Raw genomic sequence first — 23,576 nt, 5'->3', positions numbered from 1 at the left:
TGAGCAAAACTTTATTTTCAAGAAGACTATTTTGTGTTATTATTGTTTTAAGAGGGAAATAAAGGGGAAATCACCAGGAAGAATCCAGTCTGCACAAAGGCATCCTGGATTGCTTAGTTAAAAGACTGAAACCAGTCATCAACAGCTTCCTGCAAGTTGAAAGGGAATGTGCTCTGCTGTTTGCTCAGTAGCATAAGTGAGGAGGAATCATATTAATTAATATATCCTCTCCTACCTTCCTAAACATTCCCACACTTTTCAGCTGTGCATCTTCTCTCTGCTCAGTTGCACTCTTTGCTCTGGACTGCATGCATCCAGGTCTGCTGTTAGTAGGATTGGTGCTTGGTGTCCAGATGGTGACTGCAGTCACGAAATTAAAAGACGCCTGCTTCTTGGGAGAACAGCAATGACAAACCTAGACAGCATCTTAAAAAGGAGAGACATCACCTTGCCAACAAAGGTCCATATAGTTAAAGCTATGGTTTTCCCAGTAGTGATATATGGAAGTGAGGGCTGGACCATAGAAGAAGGCTGATCGCCGAAGAATTGATGCTTTTGAATTCTGGTGCTGGAGGAGACTCTTGAGAGTCCCATGGACTGTAAGAAGATCAAACCTATCCATTCTTAAGGAAATCAGCCCTGAGTGCTCACTGGAAGGACAGATCCTGAAGCTGAGGCTCCAATACTTTGGCCACCTCATGAGAAGACTCCCTGGAAAAGACCCTGAAGCTGGGAAAGATGGAGGGCACAAGGAGAAGGGGACGACAGAGGACGAGATGGTTGGACAGTGTTCTCAAAGCTACCAGCATGAGTTTGACCAAACTGCGGGAGGCAGTGGAAGACAGGAGTGCCTGGCGTGCTCTGGTCCATGGGGTCACGAAGAGTTGGACACAACTAAAGGACTAAACAACAACAACATCCTTAGGGACACAAGGAGCTTCTGAATATCAGGGCAAACCTTGGTCCATCTAGCTCAGTATTGTCTACTTTGACTGCCAGAGGCTTTCCAGGATTTCAGATCTTCTTCCTCGAGATGTTGAGGATGGAGCCTGGGACCTTCTGGGTGCAAAACAGGTGCTCTATTGCTAAGCCGTGGCACCTTCCCTTCCTTTCCAATTTTTGCAGACACTTACATTTGGCTCCAATTACTGATGCCAGTGCAAAAGCCTGGAGGTGCAAAAGGGGCTCTCTCATTAAAAAGGCACTTCCTATTGCAAGATGGCTGCTGTTTGTTGAACGGTGGCTCTCAACTCTTGCATCAACCCTCCTAGACTGTACACGAGTGATCGGAAAGGGTTCGTGCCCCTGAACATGCAGTCTCCAGGTGGCTGGTGCTCTCATTTTATCATAACAAGGTTTGATGGAGAACATTTCGGTCCTTCAGTGCAGCTCCCATATATTAACTCAGAAATCCTTACAGAAGCTCAGCATGGTTGGCCCATTCTGTTATAACAAGAGTCTTGTGGCACCATAAAAGACTCAACAAATTTATTACTTAATAAGCCTTTGTGGACTACAGCTGGCCTCACTTTTCCTGAGTTGCAGGTCTCTACATGGGGAAGAAAAAAGGTATTGTATAAAAGGTAAAGGGACCTCTGACCATTAGGTCCCGTCATGACTGACTCTGGGGTCGCAGCACTCATCTCGCTTTATTGGCCAAGGGAGCCAGCGTATAGCTTCCAGGTCATGTGGCCAGCATGACTAAGGTGCTTCTGGCGAACCAGAGCAGTGCACAGAAATGTCGTTTACCTTCCCGCCAGAGCAGCACCTATTTATCTACTTGTCTACTTTGACGTGTTTTCAAACTGCTAGGTTAGCAGGAGCAGGGACTGAGCGACGGGAGCTCACCCCGTTGTGAGGATTCGAACCGCTGACCTTCTGATCGGCAAGTCCTAGGCTCTATGGTTTAACCCACAGCGCCACCCACGTCCCCGTCATAGTGTATAAGCAGCCTAAATATGCTATGCTGAGTGGCTTAGAGGAAGCAAAATATGCAACAGGCCTTTAAAATTAATTGCGATTCCTTGCCCCCAAATAACCTTTCTGCATTCATCCCGCCCCCATAAACACATCCTGTTTCAACCATAACGCTCTTCTTCGCTCTCACCTTACTGCACATTGCATATGCTTCATTACAATCTCATTCAACATTTCCTTTCCTCTGCTCGTCTTCCAGAAAGTCAACTTGCTTTTTTACAGGCATGTAGGAAGAGGTGCTAAAGGCTTCCATAAACAAGCATATGATCAAAAAGGAGCGAGGAACCCGTGGGAAAGTGTGGGGAAGGAGGGAGGGTGAAAAAAGAGGGAAGAGAGCTTTCTCCATCCTGCCCCACTGCTGAGAAAAAAAATATTATAACAGAATTATAGAATGGGGAAAATGAGTTCATAAACACGGCTACCATTTTATAATTTCCCTTCCTTCTTTCTTGTCTGTACACACACCCGCCACCACAACTGCCCCATCAGCCAGTCTAAAATATCAGATCACATTTCGACAAAGCATAACTCCTACACAGGCACACTGGTGTGGGGGTAGGTGGGGGGAGAAGAGACCCACATTAGCTTTACCTCCCCCCCCCCAAGATCTCCTCTTTTTGTAGCTCAATTATCCAAAGCTTCAAGGCTGCATTCAATATTCACACACACACTATAGACACCCGTCCAATGCCAGCTCCCTCCCCGTCTTCCTTCCTCCTCCCCCTGCCGTTAAAACAGCTTTTGCCAGCAAATGGAGGACAAACATATTCATTGGCACCTTATCAGACATGCATGCAAAACTAATTAACATGGGGAGACACACAAGCTGCTGTCCAAGCCACACAAACCTCTATATGCACACACACACAAGGCTGTCCTTGTCTACGGAGGCAAGGAGCATAAAGCTGGGAGGAGGGGCCACTGAAAGGGCTTTGTTGCTAATTTAGGCATCTGTCTCAGTCTGGTCTGGTCTTCTCTGGCTGGCCCAAGAGAGTTTGTGTTTGTTTCCCCCCGCGCCGCCCGCACTCCAGCCCTTTCCGCAATGCTGGGAACATGCCCAGAGACACACACCCCCCTTATTCAAATCGGACCTTGACAATGGTCTCATTGTGCGTGCCACAGAGAAAAGGGAAAGGAGGAGAGCAGAGGAGGCAGGGAGTGCGAGACAAAAAAATGTGAACCTAGGAAAATGTTTACCAACACGACCCCTTGCAGCTGCCTTGAAGTCTCCCCCAGACAGTCTGAATGGCGAAAGGACCCACGAGGGGCAGAATATTTCCATAGCTCCTCTTGGAAGAAATGTGTGCGAATTCAGACACAAAGGGAAGGGGGCAGGTGCTGGAATGGCCAGTTGGGCTGCAGTTGGAAGTCATAAATTTCAGCCAGGATCCAAAGAAACCAGCCAACTGTGTGCCGGAGATGGCCTAAGTCAGGGATGGGAAACAGGATGCTTTCCAAATGACGCTGGAGTCCAACTCCCACCAGCCACACAACCAGCTTGGTCAGTGGTCAGGGATGATGGGAACTGGAGTCCAGCAACATCTGGAGGGCCAGCCTTAGATTTAGCTGGTGTTCCTCAAATTTGGGTCTCTTTTTTGGACTACAACTCCCATCATCCCTCAGCTAGCAGGACCAGTGGTCAGGGATGATGGGAACTGTAGTCCAAAAACAGCTGGAGACCCAAGTTTGGGAAACACTGGTAAGCTCTTAAGGGGAAGATCCAAAATGGCAATCACTATCATGGGGCAAGTGGGAGGGATAGCTATGAACTGACAATTCGCTTTAGCTTAACACTGCTGCCTGATAAAACACCAAGCTAACTCCTCCACTGCTGTGCTACCAAGAGGTATTTCAGATTTGTGTTTCTGGGATTTCAGGGATAGGGGAGAAAAGTGATTTGGTTCGCATTTGAAGGAGAGCGTGCCAAATCCTCACTTTCCGAAACAGCAAACGAACCTTACACAACTTGCAGCTCTCTGAATCTTGCAGCGCAGTTCTGCTGCCAAACCATGTGCACAACACTGCATATAATTGGGGGAAAGCATGCATAAAAAGGCATATGTTCGTGAAAATAACATGCAAAAATGCATTGTACTGTGGAAAAGTGTGTTGCAAGAAAAAATAATATGTGTATATTAGGCGAAATTTGACACAGAAAAATATATATACTGTATTAGGAGAAATATGCACTCAAATACTGATAAATTTACATGTGAACTTTTTTAAAAAAATCAGAAACTGATGTGGAAATGTGGAGAAGTGAATGCAAGACTGGGGAGGGGAATAGAAATGGGGGGAAACCCCAAAATTGACATATTTGGCCATCCCTCATCTTTTCCTATGCACCCAATTCCACATGGCAAGAGCAGCTTATGGTCTGATCTTCATATAAATACATTAAAATTCTCACCCCACAAAAAGAATGGATGGTCTCAAGCCCTTGGTCTCACCCCAGCAATTCTTTAAATCCTGACTTAGCATGGGAAGAAAGGTTTGCAGCCTGTGTTCAGTCCTACTCAGAGTAGACACATTGAAATTAATGGGCACATCTAACTTTGGTCCAGTCACCTCAGTGGGTCTACTCTGAGTAGAACTTAGTTGGATGACGCCCAAAGTTAAGTGATACGGCAGGTGAATATTCTCGAGCGAAGGGCTAAGGAAGAAAGCTCAGCTGCGCCCCTATTAACAGCATCCCTGCAGAGAGCAATCCTGTGGGAGGGGGGGAATCTCACCACCACACCTTCATCTTGGGGAAAGCCTTCTCTTAAAAAATAAAAAGGGCCCTTAGAAAAGAAGGTAAAAGAAGCCCGGTAGTCAGAGGCTCAGGGAGATGGCTTGAAGCCCACACTCACTGGCATTCTGCAGCTAAAACAACATTGACTTAAACCCAGCCTTGCAGAGCAGTGTCACAGTTACAATGAGGGCACTTACAGCCCGAGGGATTTTCTAAATTCTGCCACTGCTGGTAGCAGACAGAGGAAAGAAGAAAAGCAAGATTCGATGTATAGCTTATCTGAAGGCAGGAATTTCTTTTTTCAAGCTTTGTGGTTGTTGTTTTATTTAATTTACTCCCTTTCCCAGCCAATAAATTATAATGGAGATCTTTGCATGGAAGGTTTAATTCTCCCACATCTACCCCCCCCCCTGGTGGGAACGTGCCCATAAGCACGGGGAGCAGATGGGGCTCAAACAGCATGGGGGGCAGCTACACCTGGCCTGCAGATCAGCCGCCACTGTGGGTATCATCCTTTGAGGATGTCTCGCCCAGCTCTCTGGAGCCAAGGGATAGCAAGAGAATAAAGTCTTCTCAATATGCAAATAGCCCTGCCCCAGACAAGCATGCACACAAAGAGGCATCTATTAGGGCAGCGGTGGGAGTGTTTGGGGGGTGGGGAAGAAGCACGCCAACAGCCACACATTACGGTTCTCCCCCCAAGCTACAAAAACACAATCTTGTGGGTCCTGCTTCTTAATTTCATCTTTCAGGATCTCCAAACTGTACTTGGATCGCATCAACATATTTCCGAGCACAATTCAAAGTGTTGGTGCTGACCTTTAAAGCCCTAAACGGCCTCAGCCCTGTATACCTGAAGGAGCGTCTCCACCCCCATCGTTCAGTTCCAAGGGCCTTCTGGCGGTTCCCTCCCTGCGAGAAGTGAGGTTACAGGGAACCAGGCAGAGGGCCTTCTCGGTAGTGTCACCCGCCCTGTGGAACGCCCTCCCACCAGACGTCAAAGAAATAAACAACTATCTGACTTTTACAAGACATCTGAAGGCAGCCCTGTACAGGGAATTAACAGGCTTGAGTTAATTGCAACGGGCAAAGCGCTACCAAATGTGATGAATTCAAATGCAGGACTGTGATGCACCCAGGTGGGTTTCCAATGCCAAAGAACATATCCACCCCGATGCAAATATTTATACCCATACCAAACATGGGACTGGGTTCACAATGCCTGTGGGGAACCTGCAAGCAGGATGCAAGGACAAGAGACCTCTCCCCTCCTGTGGTTTCCAGGTATTCAGAAGCACTGCTACCTCCAAATGTAGAGGCAGAACATAGCCATTATGGCTAGCAGCCAGTGAGAGCCTTGTCCTCCATGCATCAGTCCAATCCCCTTCTAAAGCCACCCCAAGTTGGTGGCCATCACTGCCTCCATCACTGCAGGGAGTTCCATAGTTTATGTGCTGTGTATGACTCTGTGTGACTAGATTTCCTTCTACTCCAACACACTATTTAAAATAAATAGAATCTACTGTCATCTGATTTAGCCAGGTTTTTTGGGGGGGGGAGCAAAGAACATGTCAACAAAAGGGAGGTGTGAAATCGGTGCAACTGAAAATGATGATAGACATGCCAGCATACACATCCCACATCATAAACGTGCCCAAGCGTGAAAACATGGGAGGGCACCTCCATGTTGCATGTATACACTGCAAAACTATATTTACTATATTTACAAAGCCTGTCTAATCTAATTAAACGTTCACACAAATAATATAAGGATTACATCCACCATTATTGAGCACCCAGTTCTAGTTGTAGTAGCACAGAAATAATAAATGAGTATTTAATCTACTGCTACTTTTCTCCCGGCTTTTCTTGAAGGAGTTTCCAGCATTATCTAGTCACCAGACAAAAAAGACTAAGTAGACAGAATGAGAACGAAATAATCTCCTTCTTCATCTTCAAGTTTGTTGCAATTCTGCCTGTCTCGGAGCAGATAAATGGTTAATTCTTTCATAAGAGGCTTCCTTTACAGATAAGCTGCAATGGGAATTGGCCGACTTCCACCTTGCGTGGTCTACTTTTTTTGTTTACTAGCATCTCTGTGATCCGGCGATGTGTGTTGTGTTTTTCAAACAAGGTGGCATGTTCAGAATCTCTCAATTGTTATGGCATAACTCATCTATATTAAGGGACCCTGGGCACATCAACCAAGACCCTTCACTTCAAGAACAGTTATATCTCTAACGGTCATGGTTTCCTCCAAATAATGCTAGGAACTATAAAAAAGAGGTAAAGGTAAAGGTAAAAGACCCCTGGATGGTTAAGTCCAGCCAAAGGAGACTATGGAGTTGCAGCGCTCATCTCGCTTTCAGGCCGAGGGAGTCGGTGTTTGTCCACAGGCAGCTTTTCAGGTCATGTGACCAGCATGACGAAACTGCTTGTGGTGCAACGGGACGCCGTGACGGAAACCAGAGCGCATGGAAACACTGTTTACCTTCCCGCTACAATGGTACCTATTTATCTACTTGCACTGGCATGCTTTCAAACTGCTAGGTTGGCAGGAGCTGGGAGAGAGCAACTGGAGCTCACCCCATTGCGCAGATTCGAACCACTGACCTTCTGATTGGTGAGGCTCAGTGGTTTAGAACACAGCGCCACCCACGTCCCTGCTTTTATCATAGAACTCAAGGATCACACCCACCACGTGATGCTTTCATGGGTGGTCACCCATCCAGGCGCTGACCAGACACAGACCTGATTAGCTTCAGCAAGACAGATACATCAAGACCATGCCCCGGGGCTATTTGTGATCCACCATCTGACTACATCTCAGCTACAGGCAGCTTAAGTACCAGAAACCTTGCCTAAAGCAAAAATGCTTTAACAACAGATTCATTACCAGACACACTGGTCACAAAGCCAGGGCCAGATTAGATCATAAACCTGCTTGTGGGGGGAGATTAAACTGCAAAAATAAAACTTTTTGAGCAATTATTTGTGGTTTAGGGGATTCTGGCCCCATCTTCACTTTACGTTTAAGGCATACAACTTTAAACAATCAAGGTTTCTCACCAAAGAATCCTGGGAATTGTAGTTTGTTCAGGGTGTTGCGAGTGCTTCAGAGACCCCTATTCCCTGCCCAGAGCTACAATTCCCTGACTTAAACCACTGATTTTATTTTTAAAAAAATAGTTTTTATTGAGGAATTTTTGGTATTACAAAACAGATAAACAGGGAATGGTACCTCTAATGTCTCCACTTTCAATTCATAGTGTCTTTTTGACAGTTTGTTTACATTTAGTGAGAGACACTTTTGTCAAAGACATCTTGAAGTTGGGGGGGTGTAAACCACTGATTGTTAAACCACTTTTTGGAATAGGCATCTCCTAAAAAGCTCTCAGCACCCTTAAGAAATTACTAGCCCAGGAGTGGAGCAGGAGGGAGAACAAGGACTGCTTAAGGAGGTATGTTACTGCTTTAAATGCATAGTGCAGATGGGGCCTCTGTGTTTCAAGGATATTGTATTCTGGGGTAGCTCCAGAGACCTCAGTTCCTACTTGAGACCATAGCTCTAAGGTAGAGGGCATGCTTTGCATGCAGAAGGTCCCAATCCCCTGTCATCTCAAGGTGTCTTTTTCTTAAAAGGTGAAGGAGCAGGTGATATGAACACACCTCTGCCAGAGATCAGGGACTGATGGTTCTTGCAATCAAATTCACAGAGAATAAGACTACAAGTAGCTCTTAGTTAACAATACCTATGTTCTCCCTTTGCTGTCAGGTGTAAGGTAAAGGTAAAGGGACCCCTGACCATTAGGGAGCCGGCGTACATCTTCCAGGTCATTTGGCCAGCATGACTAAGCTACTTCTGGCGAACCAGAGCAGCGCACAGAAATGCTGTTTACCTTCCCGTTGGAGCGGTACCTATTTATCTACTTGCACTTTACGTGCTTTCGAACTGCTAGGTTGGCAGGAGCAGGGACCGAGCAATGGGAGCTCACCCCGTTGCGGGGATTCGAACCGCTCACCTTCTGATCTGCAGGTCCTAGGCTCTGCGGCTTAACCCACAGCGTATGTCTCTAAAGACCAGTTGCCACGAATCACAAGTGTGGCACTCAGGTCCTGTTTGTGAGCTTCCCAGGGGAATCTAGTTGACCATTGTGAGAACAGGATGTTACCCTACATGGGCCTATGGCCTGATCCAACAATTATCTTCTTATGTACTACCATGCTGGACAGACAAGTAGAAGCCCAATCTCGCATAAGGCAGATTCCAATTCTCCTCTCCTCAAGGCAGAATGAGTCAAGAAGGCAGATATCGCTTCTGACTTTTACCCAGGCCTGCTATGTGGTCATCGACTGGACTTCTCCTTAGGGCTGGAATGCAGGCAATTCCAATCCACCAGCAACCCCTCTGCCCCCTCCAGGAATTACCGTATCACTGACAGGCCTCACGGGCCTCGCATGCTTTCGAGCTATCAGTTCACTGGCTTTCCCTTAACTGCTCACCACCATCTTTGCATTTAACTATTGATCATTTCTGACACTTCTAGAAACCTGCACACAGAATTCCCCACTCAGTTTGTGGCAGAATAATACATGGCCAACAGCAAGAGAAGGGGAGGTCTTAGAAACTGCAAGCTAAAATCCTCTTTGAGTCATGGGGAAAGGGGAGAATCCAGAGAGCATAAATGTGGCCGTCATGCACATCTCTGGCAGTTCGTTACTGTCGTTTTCCATGCACCGTCTGCTCCTCATCACTGCTGAACAGCCACATTCAGGGCCAGTGTAGCCTTTGTGGCAAACTAACCTACAATCTGGTGCCCAAGAAGAGCTTTGCAGCAATTAAAATACAGAGTAGTTATTTTGCATCACTTACGGCACAGGTGGGGAATCTCAGGCTCAGAGGTTGGATGTGGCCCTCCAGGCCTCTCTATTTGGCCCTTAGAACCCTCCCTAGCCACACACCCTCTGTCCAGGCCACACCCCTCACCACCATCTTGTTTGCAGCCTACCTGAGTGTTTTTGCCTGGCTGGAGTGTGTCCCTAAACACTGATCACACACTTTGTTTCCCTGGAAGGATAGAGAGGGTGATGTGAGAGCGTATTAAAAGTGGTATTTTCTACAAAAGTAGGGACGCAGGTGGCGCTGTGGGTAAAACCTCAGTGCCTAGGGCTTGCCGATCGCATGGTCGGCAGTTCGAATCCCCGCAGCGGGGTGAGCTCCCGTCGTTCGGTCCCAGCTCCTGCCCACCTAGCAGTTCGAAAGCACCCCTAAGTGCAAGTAGATAAATAGGTAGCGCTTTATAGCAGGAAGGTAAACAGCGTTTCCGTGTGCTGCGCTGGTGCCGGCTCACCAGAGCAGCTTTGTCACGCTGGCCACATGACCCGGAAGTGTCTCCACAACCCTAGAGTCGGCGCACAACCCTAGAGTCAGACATGACTGGCCCGTACGGGCAGGGGTACCTTTACCTTTCTACAAAAGTAATACTTTGATTCATTGCTCCTCCTGCTTTTGCCTTTAGCCACACCAAGCACTGGCATGTGGCCCCAGGACAGTTGCTCAAAACAGGATGATGTCCTCCAGCTGAAAAAGATTCCCTATCCCACTCCTGCCTTATAGTAACTTGACACAGGCTGCAAATTAGCTACTGAGCTACCTTCCAAGTGCTGGAACTGCTTTATAAAGCCCTATTTAGCTAATAATAATAATAATAATAATAATAATAATAATAATAATAATAATAATTTATTATTTATACTCCACCCATCTGGCTGGGTTTCCCCAGCCACTCTGGGCGGCTTCCAACAGAATATTAAAATACAATAACCTATTAAACATTAAAAGCTTCCCTAAACAGGGCTGCCTTCAGAGGTCTTCTAAAAGTCTGGTAGTTGTTTTTCTCTTTGACACCTGGTGGGAGGGCATTCCACGGGGCAGGTGCCACTACCGAGAAGGCCCTCTGCCTGGTTCCCTGTAACTTGGCTTCTTGCAGCAAGGGAACCGCCAGAAGGCCCTCGGCACTGGACCTCAGTGTCCAGGCAGAACGATGGGAACAGGGTACCTAAATGATCATCTCACAACCTATATACCCAGCCAATTGCTGTGCTTTGAAGGAGAGGACCTCCTACAGCTACCATCTCATTAGGAGGTCTGTTCTGTATGATGTAGGAATCAGGTTTTCAGTGTGGCGGCACCCACCTTTGGAACTTCCTCCCTGAGAGACGGGGCACCTCCTCTGCTGTCTTTTGAAGACTTTCCTTTTCCAACAAGCTTTTTAAGTGGAGATTTTAATTTTTTATCCTAGTCTGTGTCTTTAATGGTCCTTAAGTTGTTTTTATATATGAAATTGGTGTGGGCGAGTGTACAAATTGTTTGTGTTTTTATTGTTAAATCACTTCAATCACTTCGTAGGAAGCTGTTCATAAATGGAAACAAAACACAAACGCCCAAACAGGTTTACCCAGAAGCACAGAGGTGCATTCGAGCAAGATGCCTTTTACTGCCCTGAAAGTGCATTTAGGATGACAACCTTTGGCCAAATCTCCTAGTCTAGGGTCATGATTAACTCTCCTGCTCGCTCTCAGTCTAAAGGCTTTCTAGTTACAAACATCATAGAGAGAGAATGCAGAGAGAGAGAGAGAGAGAGAGGAGAGAGAGAGAGAGAGAGAGATCCTTCTCTCTTGGGGTCAATAAAGTTTTGCATTAAGGTTCAGGACAGACAAAAGGCAGCAGTTGTGCATTTAATGCATGGGTAGGCAAACTAAGGTCCGGGGGCCGAATCCTGCCCAATCATCTTCTAAATCTGACCTGCAGGCGGTCTGGGAATCAGCGTGTTTTTACTTGTGTCCTTTTATTTAAAATGCATCTATGGTGCCTGCCTGGTGTTTTTACAAGAGTAGAATGTGTGCTTTTATTTAAAATGCACCTCTGGATTATTTGTGGGGCATAGGAATTCGTTCATTATGTTTTTTCAAAATATAGTTGCCCCCCCCCAAGGTCTGAGGGACAGTGGACCAGCCCCCTGCTGAAAAAGTTTGCTGACCCCAGATTTAATGCATAAATATGCTCTGATCAGATTCACTGGCAGGTCCCACAAAAAAGAAGTCAGGGCTGGTCAAAAGTTGCAGGACTATGGATAGCTCCAACTGAACACCTTTCTCCACAAAGGCCAAAGCAGATTGAGTCTTTTAAAGCTCCTCCACTTGGATCATCTCTCTCAGACTCCGCTCCCTTGTGACTAACTCTAGATTCTGGCTTGAAGATAAGTGCTCCTCCTCTGTTTCCAAGTCTCCCACCTGCACCAATGGACTGGTGAGGTCCTGGGGAATGAGGCACTTGCTTCCTGAGGTTCAGAGGAAAGTGTCTGTGAGGGTCCAGGCTCTGGCCCTACAGATGCAAGAGCTTGTTCTGGCAGCTCATGTTCCTCAGCATCAGCCACAGGCCCTACATCTGGCCTGGTTCCTGAGCTAGAAAATCTGCAACCTCTGGCTCCGAGTCTTGACCGCTGCTGGACTCTGGAGTCATGGCAAAATGTGTGCACGATGCACAGTGCTGCTCTGAGTGGTGCATTGAAACTAGAATGGCAGGATATACAAATCAATAGATACAGGAAACCTATGGAACTCACTGTCACTGTTTCAGGGTGGCTTTTTTTTAGGGGGGATTAAGCAAATTTATTGAGGGCAGAGGTCTAGCAATTGTACTGGCCATGATAGTTAAGCCTCCGTATTACAAGGCAGTATACCTCAGAATACCAGCTACCAGGAAAGACTATCACCTTCATGCTCTGGTTGCAAAGCACTTAGAAGCACATGGTTAACCCCTGTTAATAACTGAATGCTAGACTAGATAGGGTTTCATCTGGCTCACCAAGGCAATTCTTCCATTCATAGGAACATAGAAAGTTGCCTTAAATCGAGTCTGACCATTGGTCCATCTAGGTCAGGATACAGTTTGGCAATCTAGAGGTCCAGGCTGGGGTTCTCATTCCTACCTGGAAACACCAGGGATTGAGCCCAGGATATTAAATCTGCAATTGAGCTATGGCCCCTGAACTATGGCCCTTCTCATGATGAGGACAAAGTAGCCAGGGGTTGGAAACCTCCATCTACTGGGCTTAATTAGGCCTGTCAGGCCTCCCCATTTGGCCCACAAGGCTGCTCCCTATTTTATTTTATTTTTAAAAAGAGGATCAGTTCATCATCACCGCTTTTGAATGAATTCACCACTTGATTAAAATTGCACACTACCAAAATTCCCTATTATCTTTTAAAAAACAACACACCCAAATTATATATATATATACATATAATTATAATTATAAAATATAAAGTACTTTATCACCTCATGTACCAAGTCATACACAGAAAATTACAAAAAGCAAATATGATAAAAATATAAATCCGTGTGTGTGTTTCCATTTTTTTCTAACTCTAAATTAATTCCAATTAATTGATCAAAGAATTTACTTTATAGAAAAACAGTTAAATTATCAAGCCTGACCATTCGAAATTCAACAAAAGGTTGCCTCTCAACCATAAGTGTAAAGTTTAATTTAGGGCATTTAAAATATTTGTATTGTGATACTGTACTTTGTTTTACCTGTCTTTTAACAACAACAACAACAAAACTAAATGTAGTTAATGGTCAGGGATGATGATAGAAGTTGAAGCCCAACAACATTTGCAGAAGACAAGTCCCCTACCTCTGATTTAGACAAATACCAACTTGCTCCATCGTTATGGATTCACTCAACTACTACAGCCCTGAGCTGTAGTAACCCCCTCCCCTGGTTTTTCCTTTGTCTATGCCAGCTTCCTTATTACACCAGGTCAGACTGCAAGCCTTCCCTTAGCTGGCCATGCAATCAAGGACCTACACAAACGCAGAGGGAGGGAGGGAAAGAAAGAAAGGAAATAAATTGCAACAGATCTGGCCATCCAGCAAATTCTAGTGCAGGATGCGCATGTTCCTCTTTGATCATTTGCTTCTTGGCACCTTTCCCACGCAGGTCCTTAGATGCGTGCCTAATCTTTCATGCTCGGACCTCTCATTTTACCCTCGTCACATGCATGGAGAGCCACAGCGTGTGTCCCTGGGCGTGCACCGGAGCACCCTTAGAAAATCCACATAATTCCACAGCGAAAACCTTCCTCCCTTAAAAACGGAACAAAGAATCGTGCACACACCAAAAAACCCGTAACCTAAATCCTAAATAATGGATTGCCAGGCATGCGCTGGAAACATCAGATAACAAAAGGCTGCAAAAGCTGTAGTTGGCAGGGAGCCAAAGTCGTGCCCCCACCTCTGAGCGAGAGCAGAACATTGTCCAATTTGGTTCACTTTCACCTTCTTAGCCAGGCAGACAAAGCCACGGTAAGTCCTGGCCTAGGGTAGCCAGACATCCTTATTTTAAAGAGTTGCCCCCTTCTCACATCACAGCCCTGTGTTTAACAGTCTTCATCCAAACTGAAATGAAGCTGAAATTGTATCTACATATATATAAAAAGGACACTTACTGCCATCCATCCTTTGTTGCCCTAAGACTTCCCAGTCCACCTTGGTACCTTCCAGATGTGTTGGACAGCTTATAGGAATTGCAGTCCAACATATCTGGTTGGTGAAGGCTGTTTTAGAGTGCGAGCTCCATGGAAGGTGCCTATTTATTTAATGTATTTTTCAGTGTATACGATTATATCCCCCCCCCCAATTTTTTAAAGTTTAACATCTTATACATGGAATGTTGTGATTAAATATATAAATAAATTTATTTCTTAATTTGGGGCTAAAAATAAGGGGGTCGTGTTATACGTGGGGGCGTCTTATACACAGAAAAATACGGTATACACTTGCTTTTTAAAAAACAACCCATCAAAGTGGTTTACAAAACAATAAAATTATCAATAAAATAATTTACAGCAATTTAAAACGTTCAAAAAATTAAAATCAACAATACACTGAAAACACATTAAAACACACGTCAACATTCTAAATATTTGGGTAGGCTCGTCTAAACAAATTTAATTTTTTTTTTTTGCTGAAAATGAGTACCATGAAGGTGCCTGCCTGATCTTAATATGTCGCTGTGTAAAGCACAATGTCCACTAGTGGTGATATATTTAGACATGTATATTTAGACACATTCATCAATGGATGCTCTTTACTTCATGTACTACAGTACGAAATTCTGGGTTTTTAAAAATGTTTTTTTTAACATACTCAGCACACACACCCAGCCCCTATGAGCTGTTGGGCAGAAGGAATTCCTGATTCTTTTAATCCAAGGAGTCTAAAATAGCATATAGCAAGTAACACTACAAGCCACACCAATTCAAAAGGTCAACTTGGTCATAAGACTCATTTGGTGGTCTTAGAAAGTCCCTAATCACTCAGCACACACAAGCACACAAGTGTATGTGGGGATAATACTGACGTACCTCACAAGATTGTTGCAGAGGTGACTGAGGTCATAGGCATGAAATGTTTTGCAGTTTGTGGCTTGCCCAAGGCCCTTCAGAGAGTTCATGCCCAAATCGTACTCTTACTATGCAGTCCTGTAAACATCTACTCAGAAGTTAAGTCACGTTGAGTTCAGTGGGAGGTACTCCCAAGTAAGCATTAGCTAGGATTCACAGCCTTCAAAGCAGGACAGGACAGCAGTTCCACTACCCTGTAGAACTAAAACCAACATATGTGGAAAGGGGAGATAGAAATTGGCTAGTGCAAATCACACAATGCGAAACCATCAGGAAATCAAGTTCTTGATTTGCATTGGTGGATTTGAATTTTGCCACAAACTTGCTTAGATATTCAGGTCCTTTGGACAGGTTTTACAAGGAAAAACTCAATATACACGTGCAAAAAGTATGGCATTTTCATTTCATTTCCCTCTAGTCTCAAGGCTTACTTCCTTTCTTCCACTATGTGTATGTGTGTGTGTGTGTGTGTGTGTGTGTGTGTGTCAACTCAGAATAACATTTCATGCATCTGAAGTTGACTCAAGTCCATGAAAGCTTATGGCATAATAAACATATTAGGGTGGTACCAAACACTAGTCCTACATAGAGTAGACCTACTGAACTTAGACATTACTTACTTAGGTTCATTAATTTCAATGCATCTATTCTGAATAGGACTTAATTAGATACAGGTCTTATGCTTCCATTCTTTCACTTTCTGCTGCAGCAGACTAACAGAGTCCTCTTTCTGGAATTGCAACTTTTGCTTTTGCAAAATTCACAAAACATTCTCCTGCCTTCTATTTCAATCCCAGGGCAGGGTTACAATGAATCTTACACCTATGCAGTTTTCATGAGGTCATAAGAAGAGCCCCGCCGGGTCAGATCAATGGCCCATCTAGGGTCAGCATGCTGTTCTCATTGTGACTGACCAAATGTGTGTGGGAAAACAGTAAGAGGAATTACAGCACAAGAACACTCTCCTGCCCTGTGGTTTCCAGCAACTGGCATTCAGAAGCGTTGCTGCTACCAATTGTGGAGGCCAATCAAGCTATCAAGGTTAGTAAAAGGTAAAGGGACCTCTGACCATTAGGTCCAGTCGTGACCGACTCTGGGGTTGTGGTGTTCATCTCGCTTTATTGGCCGAGGGAGCCGGCGTACAGCTTCCGGGTCATGTGACCAACATGACTAAGCCGCTTCTGGTGAACCAGAGCAGCACACAGAAATGCCATTTACCTTCCTGCTGGAGCGGGACCTATTTATCTACTTGCACTTTGATGTGCTTTCGAACTGCTAGGTTGGCAGGAGCAGGGACTGAGCAACGGGAGCTCACCCCGTCATGGGGATTCGAACCGCCGACCTTCTGATTGGCAAGTCCTAGGCTCTGTGGTTTAACCCACAGCACCACCCGTGTCCCTTATCAAGGTTAGTAGCACTCATCAATAGCACTTTCCCTGTCTGTATCTCTGTATCCCCCAGCACCCCAGAAGCTCAGAGCAGTATACAGGGGTGTCGTCGTCCCCCATTTTGTTCTTACATTAGCCCTGTGAGGTAGGTTATTATTGCAAACCAACCTGTGGCCTGTGCAAAGGGCAGTAATATAAATTATTTAAATATGCATAAATAAATAAATTAGGCTTCCCAGTTGGAACCGAATCCCCACCCAGCTATGAACCTGCATTTTCCCCGTCTCTCTTCATTACATGTATACTGGCTCTCCAGTAAAATTGCATTTCCAATTTTACAGCACTAGGATGCAAGGACTGAATTTGCATCCACAATCCCTTCCATGGCTTAGAGATCTGAGCCTTCATATTCAGATCATGGACACAAGGGAGGCTGCGTCGGTTTCTGCTTGGAAGGGCATATTTCTATCCAATCCAAGAGAGATTAGGTAGGATCAGGAAGACTCATAGCAGCGAGGAGTCTGACCATTTTCAAGAGGGGAGGAGCCCCAAGACAAGGATTTGGGAAAGCTGGAACACCATCTGGCCACTTCTGGCTTCTGACCCAGTGCCTTCTCCATTGGCACATTTATGAAACCAGCCAGACAAATTACCACCCACCCGCTACCCCCCATGAACACTGTTAACATGCTTTTTCAGTCCAGGGCACATCTCAAGAAACAGATGGAAGGGCAGAGATGGATAGAACATGGTAAGACAGACAGACGAAGAAGGGAAGGGAGACAGACAGTTGAGATTTATGGAGCCCATCATCACAAATACAGATGACTTTGTAAAGAGTCACGTAAGAGTAAAATTAAATCCTGAAAGCTTCCATTACCAATTACCAGCTCCCCAATACTGCCAACTCTAGTTACGACTATATGTGGCACGTGTTTAAATGCATTTAAACCCTAGGTAAGGTTTGGGGATACAGTGGGACCTTGGTTCTTGAACGGCTTAGCTGACGAACAAATCATCTCCCGAATGCCGCAAACCCAAAAGTAAGTGTTCTGGTTTTCTGACTTTTTCAGAAGCTGAACGTCCAATGCGGCTTCCGCTTGAGTGCAGGAAGCTCCTGCAGCCAATCAGAAGCCGTGTCTTGGTTTTTGAACATTTCAGAAGTCAAATGGACTTCCGGAACAGATTGTGTTCGAGAACCAAGGTGCACCTGTACTAGCTTTAGCAAAGGCATTCTTGTTTATTGTTAGTTTTGTTTATTTGTTTGTCATATGCCAGAAGTGCATTCAGGGAGGGGGGAATCCCAGCTTCTTTCCTGAGACATCATGGGTTGCATCCAACCAAGTTCTACTCAAGAGTAGGCCTATTGAAGTGAACCTAAGTTAGTCATGTAAATCAACTTTGATAGGCCTGCACTGTGTAGGACTAGCAATGGATGTCCCAAAACAAAGATGCTATTTCATGGCTTCAGTTCGGGAATCGGTCAGTGTCCAAAAGGGATTTCATCAGAGGTGGCCAGATTCTCTGTTTAGGTGTGATGGTCAGGTCCTAAACAGAGGCTCAAAACCATAGGTAAAGGTAAAGGTACCCCTGCCCATACGGGCCAGTCTTGACAGTCTCTAGGGTTGTGCGCTCATCTCACTCTAGAGGCCGGGAGCCAGCACTGTCCGCAGACACTTCCGGATCACGTGGCCAGCGTGATGAAGCTCCTCCGGCGAACTGGCACCAGAGCAGCACACAGAAATGCCGTTTACCTTCCCGCTATGAAGTGGTACCTATTTATCTACTTGCACTTAACGGTGCTTTCGAACTGCTAGGTGGGCAAGAGCTGGGACCGAACGACGGGAGCTCACCCCGCCGTGGGGATTCGAACCGCTGACCATGCGATCGGCAAGTCCTAGGCGCTGAGGTTTTACCCACAGTGCCACCCGTGTCCCCATAGAGGCAGCCCTTTTTTCCACAACCCTCACCTCAAAAGGGGTAACAGGAGTTGGGAAATGTTCAGAAAAGGGTAACTGAAATCATCAAGCAACTCCCCTCTGAGGAAAAGTTACAACATTTGGAGCGTTTTAGTACAGTGATACCTCGGGTTACATACGCTTCAGGTTACAGACTCCGCTAACCCAGAAATAGTGCTTCAGATTAAGAACTTTGCTTCAGGATAAGAACAGAAATTGGGCTCCGGCAGCGCGGCAGCAGCAGGAGGCCCCATTAGCTAAAATGGTGCTTCAGGTTAAGAACAGTTTCAGGTTAAGTACGGACCTCCGGAACAAATTAAGTATTTAACCTGAGGTACCACTGTATAGAGAAAAGGCAAGTAAGATAGAACATGATAGATATTTATAAGATTATACATGGCGTGGAAGAAGTGGATAGAGAAAATATTTCTCCCTCTCTCATGAGACTAGAACATGAACACATCCAATGAAACTGAATGTTGGAAGATTCTGGAAAGGTATAAGAAAGCACCTCTTCATGCAGTGCATAGTTAAACTATGGAACTTGTTCCTACAGGAGCTTCAAAAGAGGATGAGACCAGTTCATGAGGAGAAGGCTATCAAAGACAAATAGTTATGCTGTACCTCTACGCAGTTCGAAAGCACGTCAAAGTGCAAGTAGATAAATAGGTACCACTCTGGCGGGAAGGTAAATGGTGTTTCCGTGCACTGCTCTGGTTCGCCAGAAGTGGCTTAGTCACGCTGGCCACATCTACGCTGGCTCCTTCGGCCAATTAAGCGAGATGAGCGCCGTAACCCCAGAGTCGGCCATGAATGGACCTAATGGTCAGGGGTCCCTTTACCTTTATCTCTACATTTGGAAACCATAGGGGAGGAGAATGCTGTGGTGTTCAGACCCTGCTTGAGGGTTTCCTGCAGGCCACTGACTGCCCACTGAGAGAAAAGTATAAAAGACTAGATGGGCCATTGGACTGACCCAGCAGGATCTAACTTATGTTCTTAATCATTACATGGTCAACTATACACAACCAAGAAGAGCAGGCTTTTAAATGAAGATGACCAGAGGCAAGCAGCTTGACAGGAAATAGATGTGAGCGCACCAGTAACTTCCTGTGGTGCAAATGTGAAATTCCTCTACAGCGTCCAAAATCCAGAAGGTACTAGGGAACCATTGCTATTAATATAGAGCTAAATTGCCACAATGTCTCCCAGATATGCAGGCCTTATCAGGTCACTCAGGAACCAGAATCTCACAATGAAATTAAGAGCTTTCTCAATAGCTTGACAAGGGGAGAGGTGGGTCTGAATACAGAAATGTCTTCAAACACTACATCAAACGGCACTGTCTACACCAACTGCAAGTGTGGGAGAAAGAGAATCTAAAATATTGATCTGCACATGGAAGCCTGTTTCTTTTGCCGGATCAGGATGTAACCGGCATATGATGCACTGATGGGAAAATGATTTTTTTTCTTTAAAAAAAAACTTTCTAAAAAAATCTGTCATGGTCTGCATCCTATTTCTTGCACAGAAAGTTGATTTGGCCCTGTATAGGTGATCCTTTGACTTGCTGAGTTTCACCCACTTCTTTTAAAGACATCTAAAACAGGGATAGGGGACGCGGGTGGCACTGTGGGTTAAACCACAGAGCCTAGGAATTGCCGATCAGAAGGTCAGCAGTTCAAATTCCCATGACGGGGTGAGCTTCCGTTGCTCGGTCCCTGCTTCTACCAACCTAGCAGTTTGAAAGCACGCCAGTGCAAGTAGATAAATAGGTACCGCTCTGGCGGGAAGGTAAACGGCGTTTCCATGCGCTGATAAATAGGCACCACTCCGGCGGGAAGTTAAACGGTGTTTCCATGTGCTGCTCTGGTTCGCCAGAAGTAGCTTAGTCATGCTGGCCACATGAACCAGAAGCTGTACGCCGGCTCCCTCAGCCAATAAAGCGAGATGAGCGCCACAACCCTGGAGTCAGTCACGACTGGACCTAATTGTGGTTGCTGAACCACAATTCCCATCCTTCCTTATCACTGGCCATATTTGGCAGGGCCGATACGAGTTGGAGCTCAACAACATTTGGAAGGCCACAAGTTCTCCCATCCCACTAGCTCTAAGGTTAAGGATATCATCATTTTCCCGTTAATATGAAGTGTGTGCTTGTGTTGTGGACATGTGGGACACTCAAACTGGAAGAGAGGGTGTGACAGAGGGGACCCCCACAGACATCTGGGCAAACATCCCCATGCAATACAAAAATATCTTCATTTAGAACCTGATGCACCTCACCCTGCAAATTAGGAAAGGGCCATAGCTCAGCAGCAGAGAATCTGCTTTCCCAAACTGAAGTTGCCAGGCTCAGTCCTCAACATCTCCAGACAAGGCTACAGATACCCCATTTAAACCCAAGAGAATAATTGCTGGACAGTGTAGGAAATACACGATGGACCAATGATCTGACTCAATGTTAGGCGCATTTCTATAGTAATGTAAAGGTAAAGGGACCACTGACCATTAGGTCCAGTCGTGACCGACTCTGGGGTTGCGGTGCTCATCTCGCTTTATTGGCCGAGGGAGCCGGTGTACAGCTTCCAGGTCATGTGGCCAGCATGACTAAGCCGCTTCTGGCGAACCAGAGCAGCACACGGAAACACCGTTTATCTTCCCGCCGGAGTGGTACCTATTTATCTACTTGCACTTTGACGTGCTTTCAAACTGCTAGGTCAGCAGGAGCAGGGACCGAGCAACGGAAGCTCACCCCGTTGCGGGGATTCGAATCACTGACCTTCTGATCGGCGAGTCCTAGGCTCTGTGGTTTAACCCACAGCGTCACCCGTGTCCCTATTTCTATAGTACTGTGACCCAAAATTGTTCATGTGTGTTGTCACCATCAGCTGACAGCATGAGATCAGAAAAGCCCTTACAGCAGCTTTAAGGCAGTGGGAGGGAGGGAGCGCTCTCGCCTTTGGTCCCAGAAGGTACTGTGGGGGGTGGACAGATGCCACCTCTCTCAGCCAAAAAGCTAGTGCAGAGATGCTCCCACAGGCCCAATGCCATAAAACAGGGGTGCTTGAGAGTGCAGATGCGCCCACAGAGTCCTCCCTGGTGCCCACAAGCTGAAGTTAAAATCCAAAAGGATACATGACTGTGGCGTAAACATTTAGGACAAGGGCCTATTTAATTGTTTAAAACCATATTCATTCAGTGAATTGTTCTAAATGCTCATTCCTGGCTTCATAAACCAGGTTTACAAAGCTGGCAAGTTTACATCTGCAACAGGCCAGAGAGCTAATCAGAAAAGCAAGCTCTCCAAAAGATTATTTGCATATGCTCTGAAACTCGGGGGAGGGGGGCACAATGCCCCTTCAGCCCCCCCTGTCCCCCCTAAACTGCATGTCTGCCTCCAAAATGTATATTTGCACAAGGCGGCATTTAACTATTTTAAACTCATGCACTGTTTACATTGTTTTTAACTCATTCACTGTTTACATTTTATTTTGGCTTTGCAGCAGAGATTACAAAATTGCCAGAGCATTGTTTCAGATTGCACCTGCCAAGTGCTATGGTCAAATGAGAAATTCTCTTCTAAGAGAATGGAGAAACTAGCTATGCCTAATACATGCACACTCACAATTCTCTCTCTCTCTCTCTCTCTCTCTCTCTCTCTCCACACACACACACACACACAGTCGTACCTCTGCTTACGTATCCCTCTGGATACGTAAACTTCGGGTTGTGAACGCGGCAGTGCCCCTCCTTAGACTACTGGCATGTCTTCCAGTTAGTGCTATTTGGGGACTACTTCTGAAATGGGCGTGGAGTTCCTGTGTTGTATTTTTTGCAGAGTTGCTACATGGAAAGTAGAATTAAGAATAAACAGATTACCCCTTGGCATCAGGGAAATGTCCAACTTGATCCTCTTTAGGAGAAACAAATGTATATTACGCCTTTTAACACTTATGTATACATATATAGATAATGTGAATGGCATCGTACTAAATTCTTATACTAGCACAAGGGGATCTTCCCCCTCTTTCCCTATGTGTACCCCATGCCATCCTCCACTGGAGCATTGGGGGGAAACCCAGAAGATATTTAGGGAACACTGTGGGGGGGGGGGAGAGAAAGAGAGAACGTTCCGTCGCACCAAGGAGAAATCTGACAGAACACTCTCCTAATTTGAATACAACCCCTGATCACATTCATTCATTCATACACAAACAAAACCACATACACACACACAACTGGAAGCGGTCTACTGCAGTAACAACCTATAGGATTGGCTTGATTCTGCATTGTTTGACTTGATAATATTGTATGGTGGGGTGGGGTATTCTATCCTGTTGCACTGAGTCTTTAATATGAAGAAAGGTGGGATGGAGGTGATAGATAAATAGATAAGTAAAATAAAGCATTAACAGGCCAGGCAGTCATAAAAAGTCAAAACAAAGGAACAGGTGGATTTCTATCCTTTGTACGATGTCAAATTACTTACAGATATATTTGAATATGGTAACATATTTGAATATACAGAGACTGAGCATGTGTGTTTATGCGTATACATATTGGAATAACAGACATTACAGTTTGCTATTACAGTACCAAAAGCAAAGCTAGCTCATCCTGTCATTTCCCTGATGGGTTTTATACCGGGGGGGTGTCACTCCCACTGACCCCCCTCCATTTAAAAATCACTAAGTATAATTTTTTTTTTGCATGCAAAGAAATAAAAGCATTCCTTTCTTCTCCACTCCATCCTATGCACCAATTTCTTTCCTCCCTCCCTGCGTCTCTACCCTCATTTGGATAACAGGATGGGCAGCAGACAGGCATAAACACATACCCCCCCAAAAAAAAAAATTGAGGAAGCTTAAGCGGGAAAAGTCCATTAGTTCAATTATTCGTGTGGGAGGGCAAGGATTTTTCTGCCTGAGGAAGGAGGTGGCACAGACAGAAATGGGGATGTGCCAGCTTGGCCTATTGTTCTGCCGTTGTGGGTTAATTAATTAGCGAGATCAAAAGGGAGGAGAGGGCGGGCTTCGGCATTAC

At 45.5% G+C, this 23,576-nt stretch overlaps 1 long non-coding RNA gene across 3 annotated transcripts in view; it reads right to left on the bottom strand.

Annotated features, from left to right (window-relative positions):
- The window catches only part of LOC309356936, a 95,531-nt gene that overhangs the window by 24,620 nt on the left and 47,335 nt on the right, over positions 1-23,576 (bottom strand). The gene's annotated exons all lie outside the window — the stretch shown is intronic.

Source organism: Podarcis melisellensis (assembly GCF_964234715.1).
Source record: "Podarcis melisellensis genome assembly, chromosome: 14".
Classification (NCBI taxonomy): Eukaryota; Metazoa; Chordata; class Lepidosauria; order Squamata; family Lacertidae; genus Podarcis; species Podarcis melisellensis.
The sequence above is the reverse complement of the archived record's forward strand: the minus strand, read 5'-3'. Positions and strand labels throughout refer to the sequence as shown.